At 36.0% G+C, this 20,609-nt stretch overlaps 1 protein-coding gene and 1 long non-coding RNA gene across 5 annotated transcripts in view; one reads left to right on the top strand and one right to left on the bottom strand.

The window, feature by feature from the left end:
* Positions 1 to 20,609, bottom strand: part of LOC141461368 (uncharacterized) — a 214,602-nt gene that overhangs the window by 122,746 nt on the left and 71,247 nt on the right. For all 3 annotated transcript variants that reach the window (XR_012462825.1, XR_012462826.1, XR_012462827.1), the window contains exon 2: positions 7,823 to 7,864. This is a non-coding gene — a long non-coding RNA (uncharacterized lncRNA). The remainder of the gene's footprint in view (positions 1 to 7,822; positions 7,865 to 20,609) is intronic.
* The window catches only part of LOC141461364 (uncharacterized), a 159,285-nt gene that overhangs the window by 106,479 nt on the left and 32,197 nt on the right, over positions 1 to 20,609 (top strand). Inside the window, exon 1 of one of the 2 annotated variants that reach the window (XM_074142367.1) lies at positions 18,422 to 18,572. The exons of the other annotated variant lie outside the window; for it this stretch is intronic. The gene's annotated coding sequence lies outside the window, so the exon portion shown is untranslated. Of the gene's footprint in view, positions 1 to 18,421; positions 18,573 to 20,609 lie in introns of those variants that run through there. 2 annotated transcript variants of the gene reach the window in all.

Below are 20,609 nucleotides of genomic sequence, written 5' to 3' on the forward strand. Positions count from 1 at the left end.
GTTTTTTTTCATACCAAAAAGTATCCGGTCCTTAAGACTTACGTATTTCCGGCCAAACTATTAGAGCATCTGCTAGATTTCTTATCAGCTAGGAAAATCGCAATAAACCAACTTAAATTAATTCTATTTGTAGTGAGGAAAACATATATGTTGTCTTTCTATTGTCCAAGTAAAAAGAAAAAGAAAAGTGAATACTCTGACGACTTCATGTTGCTGTTTTATTGTAGTTTGTATTATTAAAATTTTCTTTAAAACGTAGAATCGGATATACTCATATTTAAACGGAAAGAACTAAACAGACGATTCAAACTTCACCTCTAGACTTCTCGACAAACGATCGAAACTTTCACTAAACAACAAAACGACTAATCAACACCATGATACACACAAACCTGTCTGGACATGCAGAATGGAACTATGGGGCTCAGACCAAAAAAAAAAAAAAGCCTCCAATATCTACAGAATCTATCGCTAATCCTCCTTTACTTTGTACCTAACTTTACCTAGCACCGAGATCTCCCTTGTTCTGAAGCTGCAAGATCCCCGATTTGCCTCAATTACCAGACGACTAATCTACACCATGATATAACACAAACCTGTCTGGACATGCTGAATGGAACTATGGGGCTCAGACCAAAAAAAGCTTCCAATATCTACAGAATCGCAAACGTTTATATTGCTAAGACTTCTTTACTTTGTATCTAACTCTAACTCGGGCAACGAAATCAGCTTGTGTCTCCCTACGTTTCAGGAGCTATAAAAAATCCTGCTATGCCAAATTCCACGTCTAAATTTTCTCAAGTCGCCGTGGAGGATTGTTAAGACTAGAGACTATATTTCTACTATATTTCCTTGGCTAGCTACTTTACGAAAGAAACTTCTAGATCGAGATATGTAGGAAAATAAAATTTAGATTTTCTTAAAATTTGAAAATTTTATTTTGAACTTAGTTATGTACAGGAAAGTAATAGTTCTGAAAACTATTCATTAATAATTAAAAAGAAAATAATTCCGTTGATCTAATACCTGGATTTTCCAACAGTTTAATGAGCTATTTTGTTAATATAGATAATCCATTTAGCTGTTGTATTTTCTTTGGAACTCAACTCAAAATTTCAGCCTTGAGAACAGAAAAAAGAAAATCTGAATTTTGCACCAGTTGAGTAGAGCTTTATTTGCAAATGGAGAAATTGTGCTTCACTTACTGAGTGATAGGCTAGCAATAGTCAAATCATCCTCTGATGATGAGTGAAAATTAGAAGATCATCAGTTGTAATACAGAAAAACAAGCGAATAATTTGGCGTTGGTGCACAGTTTAAGAAGTGTCAGTGAATGGTAAATCCCAAGGGATTATTTGACCGCAAACAGATAGCCAATAACATAATCTGTGTTAAAAAGGGTGCTGTCACTTAACTAGCTAGTATAATCCCTATTCCTTTGTGCCCTTCCACAATAAGTGGGGCTTCTTGTTCGTCCTTTCATCTTCCTTTCTTTTCATTTCTTTTTTTTGAAAAAGCTGTAAAGCTTTTAAAAGCTTCATTTTGTAAGTGACAAAAAATATCTATTTTAAATAATCTTTATAAGATTGCAATTCTAGATGTTTATTTTTTTTTGTTGATTTGACAAAAATTCAAAATTTTAAAGAATACTTTGAAAATATTTTGTAGTAAGAGAAGTCTTAAGATTTCTACAGTCCCAACACCCCACCTCCAAAAAATTGATCTCATAATAGAGACGTTGGCAAAAAGGTGAATATCAAAATATTAAGAAGTGAACTAAGATCTCGGTACCAGTAACACGTTGATACGAAGTGATGTTGGATACGAGCTAGAATGAAGGCCCACACTGGAGCATCATCCAAAGTCAATGCAGCACGTTTTCTGAGTCAGTCTTTCACACTGTAGTCTGCCGGAGTCTCTGAATCACACAAATTATTGGTTTCCAGTGCCGCCAAAGTAACTCTTTGACAGTTCCAATCATTTGGTTACTTAATTCTATTCTTTTAAATGATTATTGTTTTATTGTGGCCAATTGTTGTTTAATTTTTACAATAAAACGTACGTACGACATTTTCTAAATAGATTTTCATCACTCACAATACACCTTAGGCGGAAGTGAGTGAGATGATGTACAAAAATTTTTGTCAACGAATTTTCACAAGATATATCCGTTTTCAGGTCATTTAAAAAAAAAAGTTTCCTTTAATAATTGATTACATTGAGTTTGTGCGTGTTTCTGGCTGGCTGCGCACTGCAGGCCTCCGGACGGTGTTCTCTCGTTACAGACAACACTGTTCGTCACCGGTCAGTGTGCAATAAAAAGCTCCTAAGAAGATAAAAAAAATCTTGGCAACGGCAACTGGATTCGAACCAGTGATCTTCGGGTGGAAATTCAGTACGCTTAACATTTAACTAATCCATTTCCTCTAAACACGCTATTAATATCATTATTTTAATTAAAGGCAAATATTTAATGATTAACGCTATGAGCCTACCAGAAAACTTCTGGTTTCCGGTCAATTCTATTAAAAACATCTTTGTCCGTCATTGGCTGCGACCGCATTGTTGGATAACCATTTTTACGCGCTCATTAGGTATATCTAAATTTATATAACCTGCCCTTAAATGAGTTCAGCGAGAGTTTGCATTTTAAAGGCGCTTTTCTTCATGAAAAGTCTTGCACATAGACCCTTGAATTAGCGGCCAATCATACTCTTCGTGTTAAAAAAAAAAAAAAAAAAAAAACTAAGCCAATTGCAAACCCGATTTTCAGCAAGTCCGTCCACTTTAACCAAGAACACTACTGTGCCTTCCAAATCTAACCGTCCCTGTATTCCCTGTTGGGGACAAGACGAACCCATATCTCCCATTTTCCTTGACTTGTAGGGCTCTCAGGTTTAAGGATAGAGTTCTATTCGTGAATAAGTAGTAATTAACACATTGCCGAACGCACGAGTAGCAACTGAATATAGTTGAATCACTGTCTGAATCTTCCAAATTACTCTCTGAATCGCTTGAAATAATTCTACGAGTAGATCTATTTCCTGGTTTGATAATCTCCCCATCATGGATATCAAAATTGTCTTCTGAACATTCTGATGGTTTGATAATGTCCTCATCATGGAGATAAAAATTGTCTTCTGAACATTCTGATGGTTTGATAATGTCCCCATTATGGATATCAAAATTGTCTTCTGAACATTCAGATCAAGATGAAATTCATTAAAAGCATCTTCAATTTCCTGGGACATTTTATTAAAGTCTTTTATTATATTACAAAGATAAATTACAAAATACGAGAGTCGTTTGAAAAGTCCGTGCAAAGTCAGAGAGATAGCACCACTGGCGCGTTATGTTTAGTTAGGAGCATCTCTTGGAAGAACACACACCAAGTTTCAGCCAGATCGGTCTATTTCTTTGTGTTTGGCATTCGTTTGAATCGAGGAAGTCGAGTGATTTTCAAAAAATGGACGAAAAAGAATTTCGTGTGTTGATTAAACACTACTTTATGGAAGGCAAAACGCCTCAGGAGACTCAAGAGATGCTTGATAAACATTATGGTGACTCTGCACCTTCGATTAGAACAGTTTATAAGTGGTTTCAAAATTTTCGGAGTGGCCATATGGGCACAAGTGACGCTGAACGTTCTGGACGCCCTATTGAGGTTACTACTCCAGAAATCATTGATAAAATCCATGATATGGTGATGGATGACAGAAGAGTGAAGGTGCGTGAGATTGCTAGTGCTGTGGGCATCTCGAATGAACGGGTACATAATATTTTGCTTCAACATTTGGACATGACAAAGCTATCCGCAAGATGGGTGCCGCGATTGCTCACGCTTGACCAAAAACGAAATCGTGTGAAGTGTTGCAAGGACGGTTTTCAGCTGTTCCAGAAGAATCCGCAGGACTTTAAGCGTCGTTTCGTCACTATGGATGAAACATGGATACATCACTACACTCCTGAGACGAAGGGGGAATCTGCGCCAAAAAAGGCGAAGACCGTTCCTTCGGCCGGAAAGATTATGGCGACTGTCTTTTGAGATTCGCAAGGAATAATCCTCATCGACTATCTGGAAAAGGGTAAAACTATTACAGGTGCATATTATTCATCGTTATTGGACCGTTTGAAAACCGAGCTGCAAGAAAAACGCCCACGATTGGCCCACAAAAAAAGTCCTTTTCCATCACGACAACGCACCAGCTCACACCTCAGCAGTTGTGGTCGCAAAATTAATGGGAAATAGGGTTCCAATTCGTTTCACATCCCCCCCTATTCTCCAGACTTGGCTCCCTCGGACTACTATTTGTTCCCCAATATGAAGAAATGGCTGGCGGGAAAAAGATTTTATTCAAACGAGGAGGTGATTGCAGAAACGAATGGCTATTTTTCAGACTTGGACAAATCCTATTATTCGGAAGGGATCAACAAACTAGAGCAGCGTTGGACGAAGTGTATAAGCCTAAAAGGAGACTATGTTGAAAAATAAAAAAGGTTTACCCCAAAAAAATTAAGTAGTTTTTATTTTTGCACTGACTTTTCAAACGACCCTCGTAGATATATATAGTTGTTATGGTCAATAGAAAAATTGTAAGACTGGAATAATTGTATATGACTATGCTGTCAACTGTAATCCAAAATGGCGTATATTTTTTGTGAAAATTTCATGAACCGTTTATCAGCATTATTTTTAGCAATATCTCTTTCTTTCTCATCTCCTAATTCTTTTACTCTCTATTATTTACAAAATATAGTGATAATATATAGCGATCAACGAAGAGAAGCGGGCATCAAAATATATAAGTACTTAATATACTTAAAACCAAGTATTCAGTACTCCATTACATTGCATTGTCTAACGGAGAGATTTCCCCAATTGGTCGACAATGTGCGAAGAGTTACGTGATTCTATCATTACTTACTACAACTGTTAGTAAATGTGTTTTCTTTTCAAATTAAGAGGGAAATAACTTGAACTTGCGATTACAATGCAATCCTCTTGAGTAGCAAGAAGACAAAGTTGGAGTAAGTTATCATCAGCTTCACGGCTTTAAGATTCATCGAAATAAATGTCCATATTTTTGTTAAATCATCTTCATAAAATAGCTGAATTCATCTTTAAAAAAAATCTTTTATCAGTACAATAAACAAAATTTAGGAGAACGTTATATTTTTTTTATATCTATTTTTTAAATCACTACTGAATTTTTATATAAAAAAAAGGCTTTTTATCTCAAAATAACAAAAAATAAATATCCAGACATGACGTACATATTACACATATATTGAAAATGTATTTATGTAGTTATGTTTGCGCAGAGAGAACAAAAAAAAAATAACCTAAAAAAAAAGATAAACAAAAACAAAATTATAAATCAACAGGCAAAAGTAGGCGCCCTCCAGTCCAAATTAACGGTGGCTAAAATTTTCCGCAGGAGCGATAATCCGCAGATAAGAAAACTATTTTTGGGATATTGTTTCATATTTTTTTTTGTATTCATTTTAATTTTTGTGATTATCCAGGTTTACAAGAATGTGATTCAGGCTAATCCTGTGGGGAATTTAGGGGCTCAAATCCCCTAAAATTTATGTATTAACAGTATTTATAGTGAATTATGTTTAGCTACCCGCCTCTATCCATGACTTCTGTTTGGTATTTTGGTGTAAAGTTTGGCCTAAATATTAACTAAGAAGCTTCAAACTACTGTGGTTGGCGACTACAGCCTTTTTTCCAGTGCAACGCTGGACGGACACCGGGACTGTGCTCTTTTCACAATCTTAGTTAGCAAGAATGAGTGGTAAGAGGCTGTTAAGTTCGGAGAAAGTCTAGTATCAATACCAGGATCTGTGCATGGAAGACCAATGCATTAACCACTGTGCCCGGGTCCTTACATTTGCAAAGTCCATCGCTTTACAAAGAAATCTAATATCGCTACTGCTGGACTATATAACCTATTCAAATCTTCTGCAGCCTTGATTTTCTTCAGTATAAACTGTATTTACTGTAACATCTGTGTACAATATCCAAGGCGCCACGATAACCGAACAGTTATAGGTTAGACCCGCAAAGCTAAGATGTATTGTTGGTTAGTTGATTCGATTCCCCTGGTCTAGGTTTTGGATTTTATTTAATGGTTAATATGAGAAATTTTGTAGTAAAGAATGTTAGGCGGTTATAGACTAGACCCGCAAAGCTAAGATGTATTGTTGGTTAGTAGATTCGATTCCCTGGTCTAGGTTTTGGATTTTATTTAATGGTTAATATGAGAAATTTTGTAGTAAAGTATGTTAGGCGGTTATAGACTAGACCCGCAAAGCTAAGATGTATTGTTGGTTAGTAGATTCGATTCCCTGGTCTAGGTCTTGGATTTTATTTAATGGTTAATATGAGAAATTTATAGTAAAGTATGTTAGGCGGTTGTAGGCTAGACCCGCAATGCTAAGATGTATTGTTGGTAAGTGGATTCGATTCCTCAATCTAGGTCTTGTATTTTATTTAATGTTTAATATGAGAACTTTGTAGTAAAGTATGATTGCTAGCCACCTCCGTCCACGGCTCCTAATTTTGGTAGTGGGACGGTAAGCCCCGCCTGAACAAAATAGGCGATTACTTTACTTTTTGTTTTCACTTTTTACTAAATATTTCCCTTGATCAACTAATTCTTCGCCCAATCCCCTTGAGGCTGAATATAAGAATCGATTTTTTCCCCAATTTTTTGAGCAAAACAAATTGAATAGATCCAATTAAATAATCTTAATGAGCAAAAAGATTACTTGTAATATATCTTACAGGTGTACGAATTGCATCATAAAACTCAGATTAAAGGAACATCTGGTTAGTTCAATTAATACTTTATTTAATAAAAAATAATAAATGAAATTATTTTATTTATATTTTCATTTAAATAAAATTGAAATATGATTTCAATAAATTGTAAATGAAAACTGTAAAAACGATTCCTTTGAACCGTGTTGAGTCATGTACATTTACCGTTAAATCGCTTGTTTTGACATTAACTGCGATGAATAGCGTATAATTATTAAGCACTTAATATTTACATTAATAAACAAAAGAAAAAAATAATAATAATAATGTAGGCCAATGGACATCATACCCAATTTCTTAAAGTTTAGTCAAATCTAGGCCATTCGGAAATGGGTGCATGCATTCCTAGCGAGCATAACAAGAGTAACATTCTGGCCTGGCCGATCACACCATATAGGGTCAGCGACAGACATATGGATTAAGTTAAGGCTTTTTTTTATCACGTAAAAAAATATTATGGCGACCTTCAAGGATGCTGGATTGATGATTTACTAAAAAAACACGAATGACTCAATACCATAAAATGGTGGACAAAAATAATAAAACTTACGTATTATTGATTCTAAAGAGTTTAATTGTTGATTTTATTTTTTATTTTTTGTTTAATGGATATTATTTATAAAATCCAGAAATTGCAGCATTTATGGAGAAATCCTGATATTTCTAGGATAAGGGGAGGATTCAGCCCATTTTATAGATTTGTATTACCAAGGGAAGTGATCTTATAAAATGGAGATTGCAATGAGGAAGCGCAATTTCGTGATTTCTGTTTCTTAACGGAAGGAATTTGACGTCATTAAGGATAAAGGAGTTTGTGACGTAGTAAGGAGCCAAGTTTGTAAATGTGGGACCAATGTAAGGGATACTTTTTAACACTGGTTAGGAAAGTATTGCTATTTTTTCAAAAATGTGTGAGCGGTTATTCCAAATTTTTGTCAAATTAAATTTAATTCAATTATAACTTAACAATTTTAAACATTTCGGATCACTCACCTATTTTTTCTGAAGGCTGGCACCAAACTCATCTGCTCAGATCTGTAAAAATAGAAAAACAAGTATTAAAAAAATAAGTACAATACAAAATAAAATCGATATGAACGTTGGTATATGCATTTTTAATTTTTAGACGTCAAAACAATTATATTTTTCATTCAACAGTTTTTTGTTAAAACCTGTGCATGAATAGATTCCTCCTATTACAATCTAAATTAAATGGGTGCTACTCATTACTAAATAAATATTTTATGCATGAAAATGGCCCCAGCAAAAGGGTCTGTGACATCTAATAGTACATTCCAAAAAAAGTATGATACGTAGAAGTATGAATGAAATGTTGGGTACTTGCTGATTTGTATACCGTTTGGCGTTTAATCAATCCTTATACATTACTTTTAAAACTGTAAGTTTTTGTTAAGGAGATTAAACGTAGAATTCAAGTTATTACTGGCCCCCATACATTAGAAAATAGATCGCAAGTATAGGGTGCGCATTCCTCAGGAGTTACATTCTTCTAGCTCTTACTTCCTACTTACAGCTCAGCAGCCTCCAGCTGCTCAAGAGATCAAGAGGTCTCCAGCTGCTCAAGAGATCAAGAGGACTCCAGCTGCTCAAGAAGCAATATTTTTTGTAGCTAGAGCTGTATAATCTTCTTCAGTTTGACTTTCGTTCTGTCTAGGAGATGATATTGTGCGGTAGGAAATAGTTTGTAAGTATAGGGTGCGCTTTCTTCAGGAGTTAGGTCCTTCTAGCTATCACTTTCTACTTACAGCTCAGCAGCCTCAGCTGCTCAAGGGATCAAGAGGTCTCTAGCTCCTCAAGAAGCAATATTCTGTAACTAAGGGTGTATATTCCTCCTCAGTTCGACTTCCTTCTGTCTAAGAGATGATTTGAGCGGTAGGAAATAGTTCGCCAGTATAGTGCACGCATTCTTCAGGAGTTACGTACTCCAGGCCACACTTCCTTTCTTAACAGCGGCTCCAGCGCAGGACTCCAGCTCCTCAAGAATGCAATACGCTGTATTGGGCTGTAGAGCACCCGAATCTTTTTCAGTTCGACTTTCGTTCTGTCAAGGAGATGATTTGTGCGGTAGGAAATAGTTCGCAAGTACGAGGGTCGTTTGAAAAGTCCGTGCAAAGTCAGAGAGATAGCACTACTGGCGCGTATCGAGGTTATGTTTAGTTAGTAGCATCTCTTGGAAGAACACACACCAAGTTTCAGCCAGATCGGTCTATTTCTTTGTGTTTGGCATTCGTTTGAATCGAGGAAGTCGAGTGATTTTCAAAAAATGGACGAAAAAGAATTTCGTGTGTTGATTAAACACTACTTTATGAAAGGCAAAACGCCTCAGGAGACTAAAGAGAAGCTCGATAAACATTATGGTAACTCTGCACCTTCGATTAGAACAGTTTATAAGTGGTTTCAAAATTTTCGGAGTGGCCATATGGGCACAAGTGACGCTGCACGTTCTGGACGCCCTGATGAGGCTACTACTCCAGAAATCATTGATAAAATCCATGATATGGTGATGGATGACAGAAGAGTGAAGGTGCGTGAGATTGCTAGTGCTGTGGGCATCTCGAATGAACGGGTACATAATATTTTGCATCAACATTTGGACATGACAAAGCAATCCGCAAGATGGGTGCCGCGATTGCTCACGCTTGACCAAAAACGAAATCGTGTGAAGTGTTGCAAGGACGGTTTGCAGCTGTTCCAGAAGAATCCGCAAGGACTTTAAGCGTCGTTTCGTCACTGTGGATGAAACATGGATACATCACTACACTCCTGAGACCAAAGAACAAACTAAACAATGGGTTACCAAGGGGGAAGCTGCGCCAAAAAAGGCGAAGACCGTTCCTTCGGCCGGAAAGATTATGGCGACTGTCTTTTGGGATTCGCAAGGAATAATCCTCATCGACTATTTGGAAAAGGGTAAAACTATTACAGGTGCATATTATTCATCGTTATTGGACCGTTTGAAAACCGAGCTGCAAGAAAAACGCCCACGATTGGCCCACAAAAAAGTCCTTTTCCATCACGACAACGCACCAGCTCACACCTCAGCAGTTGTGGTCGCAAAATTAATGGAAATAGGGTTCCAACTCGTTTCACATCCCCCCCTATTCTCCAGACTTGGCTCCCTCGGACTACTATTTGTTCCCCAATATGAAGAGATGGCTGGCGGGAAAAAGATTTTATTCAAACGAGGAGGTGATTGCAGAAACGAATGGCTATTTTTCAGACTTGGACAAATCCTATTATTCGGAAGGGATCAACAAACTAGAGCAGCGTTGGACGAAGTGTATAAGCCTAAAAGGAGACTATGTTGAAAAATAAAAAAGGTTTACCCCCAAAAATTAAGTAGTTTTTATTTTTGCACGGACTTTTCAAACGACCCTCGTATAGTGCTTGCATTCTTTAGGGGATAGGTCCTGGTGACCCACACTTCCTTCAGCTGAGCAGGCCCAGCTGCTCAAGAAGGCAATACGCTGAATCTAGGGCAGTAGAATTTTTTTCAGTTCGACTTTCGTTCTGCCTAGGAGAAGATTTGTGCAGATTTTTGTTATTCATGTCAGCCCCTAGGGGCCCCTGACTAAAAAGACACCACTTCCGCCAATTTCTCTAACATAATGTAGAAATATTTAATTTTGATTAATAAAAATATATTTAATTATTGTTACAAAATTTTTCCCCACTTAATTTTTGTAAACACTTATATTTACGGATACTTTTAGTCGTTAAATCTTGTATCTTTTAGTGAAATATCTTTTATCTTCCACAATTGATGATCTACAAACAATAAAATCTGTAGATCACTGGAAAAATATTTGATACAGAGTATGAACGGTGGAAATAACTCTTAGGTTAGGGAGGAGGAGGGGAAGAAGGAGGAGGGGAAGTAAATACCTTTAATTAACTTTATCCTCAGATCGGTGAGGAGAGCTTGTTAACGGACAGGTGCGACCGTTGAGCCGTTATTAATAATCTTCATTCTCATTATAGCCAATAATGAAAATCATTAAAATCACAACTTGAAATACAATATATATAATAATCTCTCACAAATAAACTGTAGACAGCATTGATGCTGTTAGCAAGGAGACTGTTATCTTTAGGCTTAAATTGTCAGTACGTCTTCTGTGTGTGTTCTAACAGTCAAAACTAGAATTATATATATATATGTCAACATTCGTTATGACGTCATCAATACTCTTGTATTGATTCAAAATTAATTTCATCAAAAATCTATCGCCCACGATAATATTTATTTATACAATCTATTGGGCATTTACATCATGAGTAGGGGGGTTCAGGACCTTTATTCCTTTAATCCCTGTACACACAACGCCCAAAAAAATATATATATATATATCGCCATATATATTGTTGTAGTATTATATACATTATTTTTTTTGTAATGGGAGTTTTATCAAGTTATAAATTGTAAACTTTATAAAACACGATAAAAAGGTTCAATCTACTAATTTAATCTAGGATATTCTTTAAAAAAAACTGAAGGAGAAATTAAAAAAAAAGAAAATAAACAAAAATCCCGGATTTCAAAGTGGGAAATTACAAACATTATAAATCAAACAAAATAAATATAAAGATAATAAAAGCAAAAAAACAAAAATGATAAAATTGAATTGAAAATTATCAAACCAATAATACTAATTTGTATAAAATTACAATGATAATGTTTTTGTTAAAAAAAAAAAAATAATAATAATCTTCACACCTGTTATATAACTTGAACGTAATCATAAAGCACTAAAAATCTAAAAATACACGTTCTCAGCTACTTGATACACGTTTTCTCTTGTTTTCAGATGTAATAATGGTGGTTTTCATTAACTAGAGAGTGAAGTGGGACTTACAAGTTTGGTAGCGATAGTTTAAAAGAATACTTGAGTCACGAGTTCAATGTTAGATAAGAATATTAACCAGTTAAGCGGTGGAATTTAGTTTTTTTTAAAAAAAACCCACAGTGTGCGGAATTAATATCAGACAATGGACGTGTATTGAGGTCTGAACCTCTATCTAAAAGGTAAAAACGGGCATTGCACACAAGGGTTGAGAGCTTTTATTTGTGAAACGTAATTCCCAATTCAGACAATGGACATGTATACACGTCGGACGCAGGGCAAAACAACCAAAAGTTCTGCAACGTCCTAATAAGTCACTGCAAGCGACTTTTTCTGCAATCTCTCTGGGGCTTGAGATTACCAGTGCATTCTATGCCCATTCAAAATCTTGCACCGCTTTTTCACGTGTGCATTGCTCTAGTTAACTAGGGACGCAAGAGCTATTTTTTTACAAGGAAGAAAAGAGCTTTTTGAATTCTGTTCAAAATGAAATCATGCTCTTACTGAGCTCTGAACCTCTATCTAAAAGGTAAAAACGGGCATTGCACACAAGGGTTGAGGAGCTATTATTTGTGAAACGTAATTCCCAATTCAGACAATGGACATGTATACACGTCAAACGCAGAGCAAAAACTACCATAAGTTTACAATAGTCGTAACAAGTCACTGCAAGCGACTTTTCCTGCACTCTCTCTGGGGCTTTAAAGAGAAAGTTGAACTTACTAGAGTTTAATCAAAATCTACTGAGTATCCAGGTAGGGAGAATCAAAGAGGCGTCGACGTTAATTGATTACTAAAAAAACAATAAATGTTAACCAAAAAAAGAAATAGTTTTTTTTCAGGCGGGGCTTAACGTCCAATTACCAATTAAGTGTCGTGGACGGAGGCGACTAGCAAACATACTTTACTATAAAATTCTTTTATTAACCATTAAATAAAATCCAAGGCCTAAGATCGGGAATCGAACCCAGTACCACAATACTTATTAGCTTTACAGGTCTCGCCTCTAACCGTTCGGCTTCCGTGGCGCCTAAAAGCAGATATTTACAATGCGGAGACCAAACATGTATCAACCACTTATAATTTGGCTGGCAACCACCAACCCACTCCGTATAAAATACTTGGCAGTTCTATTGGTATAAGATAAAGGAAACATCCCCACCAGTAATATTTCTTATTGTATTTTATTAAAATTTCGAGCTTTTTATAGTTAATAGATATTTTATATTTTTGACAACGAGTATATACACGTCGAACGCACCGTAATAGAGATTTAGTTTGACGTGTATACACGTCAAACACGCTTAACTGGTTAAGGAATGAAAAACATTTAAGTACTGATAAATTCAATCATTAAGATTCACTTTTAATCACTTATTAAGCATTAAAGATCTTTAAGTATTTAATAAAAAGAACTTAAGTATATTTCAAATAACATTTGACTTCATAAGTTACATACTCGTATACTTAATTTAAATTCTGCAGGGAAATGAAAAGCCCTTGCTAAGTAGAACTTACTAGAGTTTAATCAAAATCTACTAAGTATCAGGTAGTAAGAATCAAAGAGGCGTCGACGTTAATTTATTACTAAATAAATAATAAATGTTAACCAAAAAAAGAAGTAGTTTTAAGCAGATATTTGTCTATTAGGTTGTCCTACATTTGGCTAGCCGATTAAATCTGTTAATAACATTGGAAAAAACCCGAAGATATTTAAGTTATTGACTGTAATAGAAAGTTATTTATTTATCTATCAAATAACATTGCGTCATAGTGCAAAAAAAAAAAGAGTGTTATAAAAACAACTTTCTCTCATTATAATTAATACCGGATTGGAATATTTTTTTTCTTCGACAATGAATTTTTACTGTAATTTGTAATACTAATTTTTTATATTCAAGGTAATTCGTTGGCAGTTATTTTGAAGAAAATTTTCTAGTATATTGTCTTTTCTTAAGGGAGTCGGGAACCTATTATGGATTCGAACGAGTACCATGTTCTCTTGTAAACTGTGGTAAGGGTTCAGGCTTCTAAACCCTTTCTACATGAAGAAGTTTCCCGAACAAATGTAGTTTCGAAGTATTTCTTGTTCACTGTGGTAAGGATTCAGGCTTCTAAACCCTTTCTACATGAAAAAGTTTCCCGAACAAATGTAGTTTCGAAGATTTCTTGTTCACTGTGGTAAGGGTTCAGCCTTCTAAACCCTTTCTACATGAAGAGGTCCCGCAAACCTATTTAGTTTCGAGGTATTTCTTGTTCTCTGTAGTAAGGGTTCAGGCTTCTAAACCCTTGCAACGTGAAGAAGTCCCGCAAACCTAATTAGTTTCGAAGTATTTCTTGTTCTCTTGTAAACTGTGGCAAGGCCCAGGCTTCTAAACCCTTGCAACGTGAAGAAGTCTTCCAAACCTTTTTAGTTTCGAAGTATTTCTTGTTCTCTTGTAAACTGTGGCAAGGCCCAGGCTTCTAAACCCTTGCAACGTGAAGAAGTCTTCCAAACCTTTTTAGTTTCGAAGTATTTCTTGTTCTCTTGTATTCCCCCCCCCCCTAAAACTCCTCAGAGAAGCTGCAGTAGCTGTTAGTTCTAGGTAAAGGTACTTCAATTGCATTTAATAGCTGAAATGCACCGTGAAGCAATCCTTTTCATCACATGCAACCTTTTTGTTGTGCACAATCATTTTTGTTTTGGTGCATTAACTGTCAAGTGCATCAAGCATTCAGCCATCTGCTGAGTCATAAAGTAAATTAAGCATCAAGCAACTTTGCTAGAAAAAGATTGCTCTTGGTCTTAAGGCTCTTTAAGTTTTCCTATAGCCTCTAGCCTGGACAATCTTTCTTCTAGAACTCTTCCTGACAACCCAACAGGACGTCTTACAAGATAGAGGCCTCATGATCCCACTGTCTAGTGAAGAGAGTGAATAATAAACACGACCGTTTTTTTACTGCCTGTAACGAGGAGCTCTGTTTACTTCAATTCTTTTCCTTAACAACTATCTTCCTCAAATCGACTGGAGCAAAATTAGGAATGAATAATCACCTAGAAAAGCCAACTAGTTGAAAGTGAAACACAAAGGAAATATAAGCTTTAACCATCCATCAGGTTAAGCCGGAACAGGTGAAAGTGTACCATCCACAACAAATTGTATTGCTATGAGTCATTGTTTGTGAAGTTCCTACAGTTCTATTGCACCACTTGGTGATGAAGTTGTTGTATGTTTCCATTGGCGGTGGGTGTGAGGCGGCAGCCCCGGAGGGGGGTATCTCTCCCACCCCCGCAAAAACCAAATCTCACTTTTGCTGTTAGAGAGAGAAAGAGAGATATAACCTCCCCTATCGGATGTTAATCTTCCCAAGGGTGGGAGGTTTATACACGCCCCCTAATAGTTTTCTATAAGGCCCTATTTCAAGGTTACTCTCTCTAATACGCCTACGATAAATTATTGCGTTTGTTTCCTCCAATGAAAATTTAGTTTTATCCCTTTTTTTTTCTCTCTCTCTCTCTCTCTCGGTCAACCCCCCTCTTAAGGGGAAGTTAATACAATAGCCCAGATTTTCAGATTTCTCTGTGAATAGGAACTAGTATTTTTTCAAAATTACTTTGTGGCTTGCCAAAACAGAAAAATAGAATAGAATAGAAAAGTTATTTATTATTCTGGGACAATTGTCCCCTAAGACTAGAAACAGGTACAAATAGAGGCCTTAATAGTTTGGCCTGTGATTAAACAGAAAATAAATAAATATTTTTAAAAAAAGTGAAAATAAAAATAACAGCAGAAATTAAGGAAATAAATTAAAACAATTAGAATTTCGGAGGAAGCTGGATAGAAAGGAGATAACTGAATAGACGGGATTTAAAGATAGATAGGGTAGGAGCATGGCGGACAGATGATGGCAAGGAGTTCCAGAGAGAGGTAGCACGTATTAGGAAGGACTTGTCAAAGGATGAGGTACGGTGTGAGGGAATATAGAGATCGGATGAGCGAGATCTAGTATTAAAAGGGAATGGATCGAGGATTTGGAACTTGAAGAGTTGAAAAATATAGGATGGCCTTTGAGACTGGATGCCTTGAAAAACGAATGAAGCCCAAAAAATACTGGCGGCGATAGACATGAGAAAAGCCACTTCAACTCATCGTAGCAGTGCAAAATGCGAGAGTCTCTGGAAATGCTGAAAATAAATCTTATAAAACAGTTCATGAGAGGCGCTTGAGCTTAGCTTCAATATCACCAGAAAGACCGCTCTATACACTAAGCAACCAAAGTCGAAATGGGGGGAAAACAAGAGAGGAAACTAGGAGTTGCCGATTCTTAATTAAGAAAAAGGTGTCAGGGAACTGTTAAACTGCTTTAGGATCTGGATGGAACGACGAGAGATTTGGGAAACATGGTTTTTCCAGGATAGGTTTTGGTCCAAAAGTGATACCAAGGTTTTTTCAAAGAGGAACAATATTTTATTGAGATATTATAGAGGAAAAGATTAGGAAGAGGAGCGAAAATATTAAATTTAAAGGAAAGATTATTTCTATAATTCGTGGTAGTACGCACATTTATTGTAGAATCAGCAAATGCATTCTGAGAAGTAAACATAGTTAAATAATAATCTCTACACCACACTAATTCCCCTCTGAGGATGGATGGAAGTTCGAAACCATATCAAGGATACAATAATCATGTGTACCAAGACGGATAAAATCACCGATATCAAAACTATTGCACTAACCACATTTTCAACGGAAAAAACATTAATAATACTTTTTTTTCTGCCAACCTTTCGACCTAAGGGTCTAGGTCATCTTCAGGGCTGTGGAACACAATTTTTTTTTTATTATATTTATGTATTTTTGGTTACAGTAACAGATTACAGTGTACGTTGATTTGATATAATAGTTTACAAACATTTCTTTTACACAAAACATACAGAACCACTTAAATACATAATTAAGTTTCCAATTTTTTGTGTTCAATGTATTTCAAAGAACCACTTTCAACTACTTCATAGATTTTGTGAAAAAGAGATAGGTACTAGCTCAGGGTATACTGGATAACCACGAATAGATCCTGAATTCGGAAAAACTAGCGGCTGTTCCTTAGATTTTTTTTTTCTCTTTCTAGAGGAATTTTCCTCTTTTTCTAGGAACACTACCCCGATGATGGAAAGTGTTGTCTGCAGCGTGAAAAACTGTCTACGCTGCAGTGCGCCGGAGAAAAGAAGCTCCAGAAACCAGTGACCTCAAACATTTGAGGACCAGTAGCCGGTTTCGAACCCAGGATCTACGCGTTCGAATCCAGTATCACTATTCGGCCTAACTACGAGGGTCGTTTGAAAAGTCCGTGCAAAGTCAGAGAGATAGCACTACTGGCGCGTATCGAGGTTATGTTTAGTTAGTAGCATCTCTTAGAAGAATACACACCAAGTTTCAGCCAGATCGGTCTATTTCTTTGTGTTTGGCATTCGTTTGAATCGAGGAAGTCGAGTGATTTTCAAAAAATGGACGAAAAAGAATTTCGTGTGTTGATTAAACACTACTTTATGAAAGGCAATACGCCTCAGGAGACTAAAGAGAAGCTTGATAAACATTATGGTGACTCTACACCTTCGATTAGAACAGTTTATAAGTGGTTTCAAAATTTTCGGAGTGGCCATATGGGCACAAGTGACGCTGAACGTTCTGGACGCCCTGTTCAGGTTACTACTCCAGAAATCATTGATAAAATCCATGATATGGTGATGGATGACAGAATAGTGGAAGGTGCGTGAGATTACTAGTGCTGTGGGCATCTCGAATGAACGGGTACATAATATTTTGCATCAACATTTGGACATGACAAAGCTATCCGCAAGATGGGTGCCGCGATTGCTCACGCTTGACCAAAAACGAAATCGTGTGAAATGTTGCAAGGACGGTTTGCAGCTGTTCCAGAAGAATCCCCGCAGGACTTTAAGCGTCGTTTCGTCACTGTGGATGAAACATGGATACATCACGAAAGGCGAAGACCGTTCCTTCGGCCGGAAAGATTATGGCGACTGTCTTTTGGAATTCGCAAGGAATAATCCTCATCGACTATCTGGAAAAGGGTAAAACTATTACAGGTGCATATTATTCATCGTTATTGGACCTTTTGAAAACCGAGCTGCAAGAAAAAAAACGCCCACAATTGGCCCACAAAAAAGTCCTTTTCCATCACGACAACGCACCAGCTCACACCTCAGCAGTTGTGGTCGCAAAATTAATGGGAAATAGGGTTCCAATTCGTTTCAAAATTCCCCCCCCCCCCTATTCTCCAGACTTGGCTCCCTTGGACTACTATTTGTTCCCCAATATGAAGAAATGGCTGGCGGGAAAAAGATTTTATTCAAACGAGGAGATGATTGCAGGAAACGAATGGCTATTTTTCAGACTTGGACAAATCCTATTATTCGGAAGGGATCAACAAACTAGAGCAGCGTTGGACGAAGTGTATAAGCCTAAAAGGAGACTATGTTGAAAAATAAAAAAGGTTTACCCCAAAAAATTAAGTAGTTTTTATTTTTGCACGCACTTTTCAAACGACCCTCGTATATCGTGTTGATCAATAACTTAGGTTATTACCAATAACATTTTATTGTCGACAACGCTGTCTGTTTTGATGTACTGAAAACATTGACCCCGATTAGTATATTTCCTCAATTTAATAGAAAATAAGTTAAAATACGGAGAAACCCAGCGTTTTTTTTGTTTTTATTTTATTATCATTATTTTTTTAAATTAGTTTTAATAAAACAATATGCAGATGATAAAAAACATAAGAATAAAACAAAATTTCACTCAATTGCATAACTTTAATAACAAAATTCCTGATATTTTTTGGCTGATAACCTCTTCAAAATACTTACGAATTACGTACGTACAATGTAGTCATTTTATATTTATTTTTTTGTAATGTCAATTAGTTTTATATACGTGTTATTTTATATTTATAAATGTTTCTACAATTGTTTTATTTTTTTGTATCCAATTGGAGCGAGAAAGACAGCGTGAGGGACTGATAATGTGGACGAGTGAGAGGGAGATTTAGAGAATAATATCCAAATATTTTTTGCTTTTATTCAAATTTTTCTCTAGTAGGGGGAAACCCACTCAATTAGATTAGTTCAATCCAGTTATAATGTAACAATCACTTGTGTTTTGTTCCGTTTGGTTAATGATCATGACATTACCGTCGTATCTCTTGTCAATGTTAATTGCGCTTCTCTCTATGGACTCAATAATTTGTTATACTATTGATGGGTGAGTGATTATAAAGTTATTTTTTTAATTTTATTTCTTTAATATTTGTGATCTTTAAAGTGCATTTTTGTGTAAGAGTAAGGGTAGAGTGGAGCAGATCAACTATCGTATGTATCTGTTGCGAGTAGTTTTTTTTTTTGATTGGGCTCTTTCTGTAAAGGTCCGTAAGTTTGGTAGGTTTGGCTGAACTGCACAGTCCGTAAATCCACGTAGTTTTTTTTTTCTTTTTTTGAGGATAAATAGTATTGTACATCAATCGTTGGTGAGTTCCGTGGGCTACAATTTGAAACGTTCTTCCAAGTAGTCTTTTTAGAAAGAAGTTCAAGTTATATATTATTGTCTGTCCTTTAAGTCGTCTCATGTATGGATTACAAAAGTGAGTTGTTTTATCCATGAAAAGCCCAAAATAGTGCACCAGATCAAGGAAGTGGGATTAACTGTTGAAATAGACAGGAAGAAAGTCGTATGCTGAAATTTCAGTGAGTTATTTTTGTTTTTTGTTTGTTTTTTTTAAGATTTAGATCGTGAAGAATTTAAAATCGTGTAGATTTCCCTTTTGGGGGAAGTCTCGTTTTAAAGTCACTTAAACTAGAAATCTAAAAAAAAAAAAACTCGTTCTTAGTTGTGAGCATAATTTAAAAAAAAAAACGGAAAGTAATACCAAATATAAAAGATTAAAATTTATTCCGAATCGATGCTGAAATTTGCTTTTGAACAAAATCAGTCTTTTTTTGTCCAAAATGTAAAAGCGATATATCTAGGATTTGTTCCTTTTTTTAAACTTTGCATTATTAATTGCAAATTGCAGCACTAATACTTTTATTTTGTCCTAAAAATTACCGGATAAAAATTTACTGGATCTACATCCATGAAATTTAAACATGCAGTTAGTCAAAATTTTGGGAGCCATTTTCTAAAGAATCTCCGGGGGAAAAAAAGGGGAGAAATACATTCAGGAAACTAGTGTACATCCGGTTGAGAGATAATTAATCACTAAGTTACAGTCAGCTAACTGGAGAGATCAAATCAGAGTATCAATTTTTAGCTACCGGCAATATTTCATTTTTAAGATGTTTTTTAAACGACAAACATACGTTAGAGTACATTGTTTCTGACTTAAGGGACCTCATATACGATATTTCCTGATCAAAACCAATTCTTAACTTTGGCATGATCGCTATACATTCGTCACCTTGAAAGTGAAAGACGGTCAGTTCTGAATGGAAGAATTGTGCTGCATTGGATTGCTACTGTTTGGACCAGTCTTCCAAATGGCTTTTGTTACATCTAGGAGAAGTGTACTTTTCTAAAGGAATGCTGAGGAGATTTGGGGCTTTGGGATATCTTATGATAGTGCAGGGAGACTGGAAGGTTACATCTAGGAAAGGGAGCCCTTCATGTTTTGCTGGAAGAGGCTTGTGAGGGAAGGAAAAGAGCCATTCAATAAGGAAAGTAAAAGTAAAGCCTATTTTTTCAACCAGACTTTACTTCTAACTACCAAACCAAATTAGGTGTCGTGGACGGAGGCTACTAACAAACATACTTTACTATAAATTTTTTATATTAAACATTAAATAAAATCCAAGGCCTAAATCAAGGGAATCGAATCCACTAAACCAACAATGCACCTTAGCTTTGCGGGTCTAGCCT

This window comes from Rhodnius prolixus, unplaced genomic scaffold, assembly GCF_049639745.1.
Source record: "Rhodnius prolixus isolate KJV_2025 unplaced genomic scaffold, Rpr scaffold_6, whole genome shotgun sequence".
NCBI lineage: Eukaryota > Metazoa > Arthropoda > Insecta > Hemiptera > Reduviidae > Rhodnius > Rhodnius prolixus.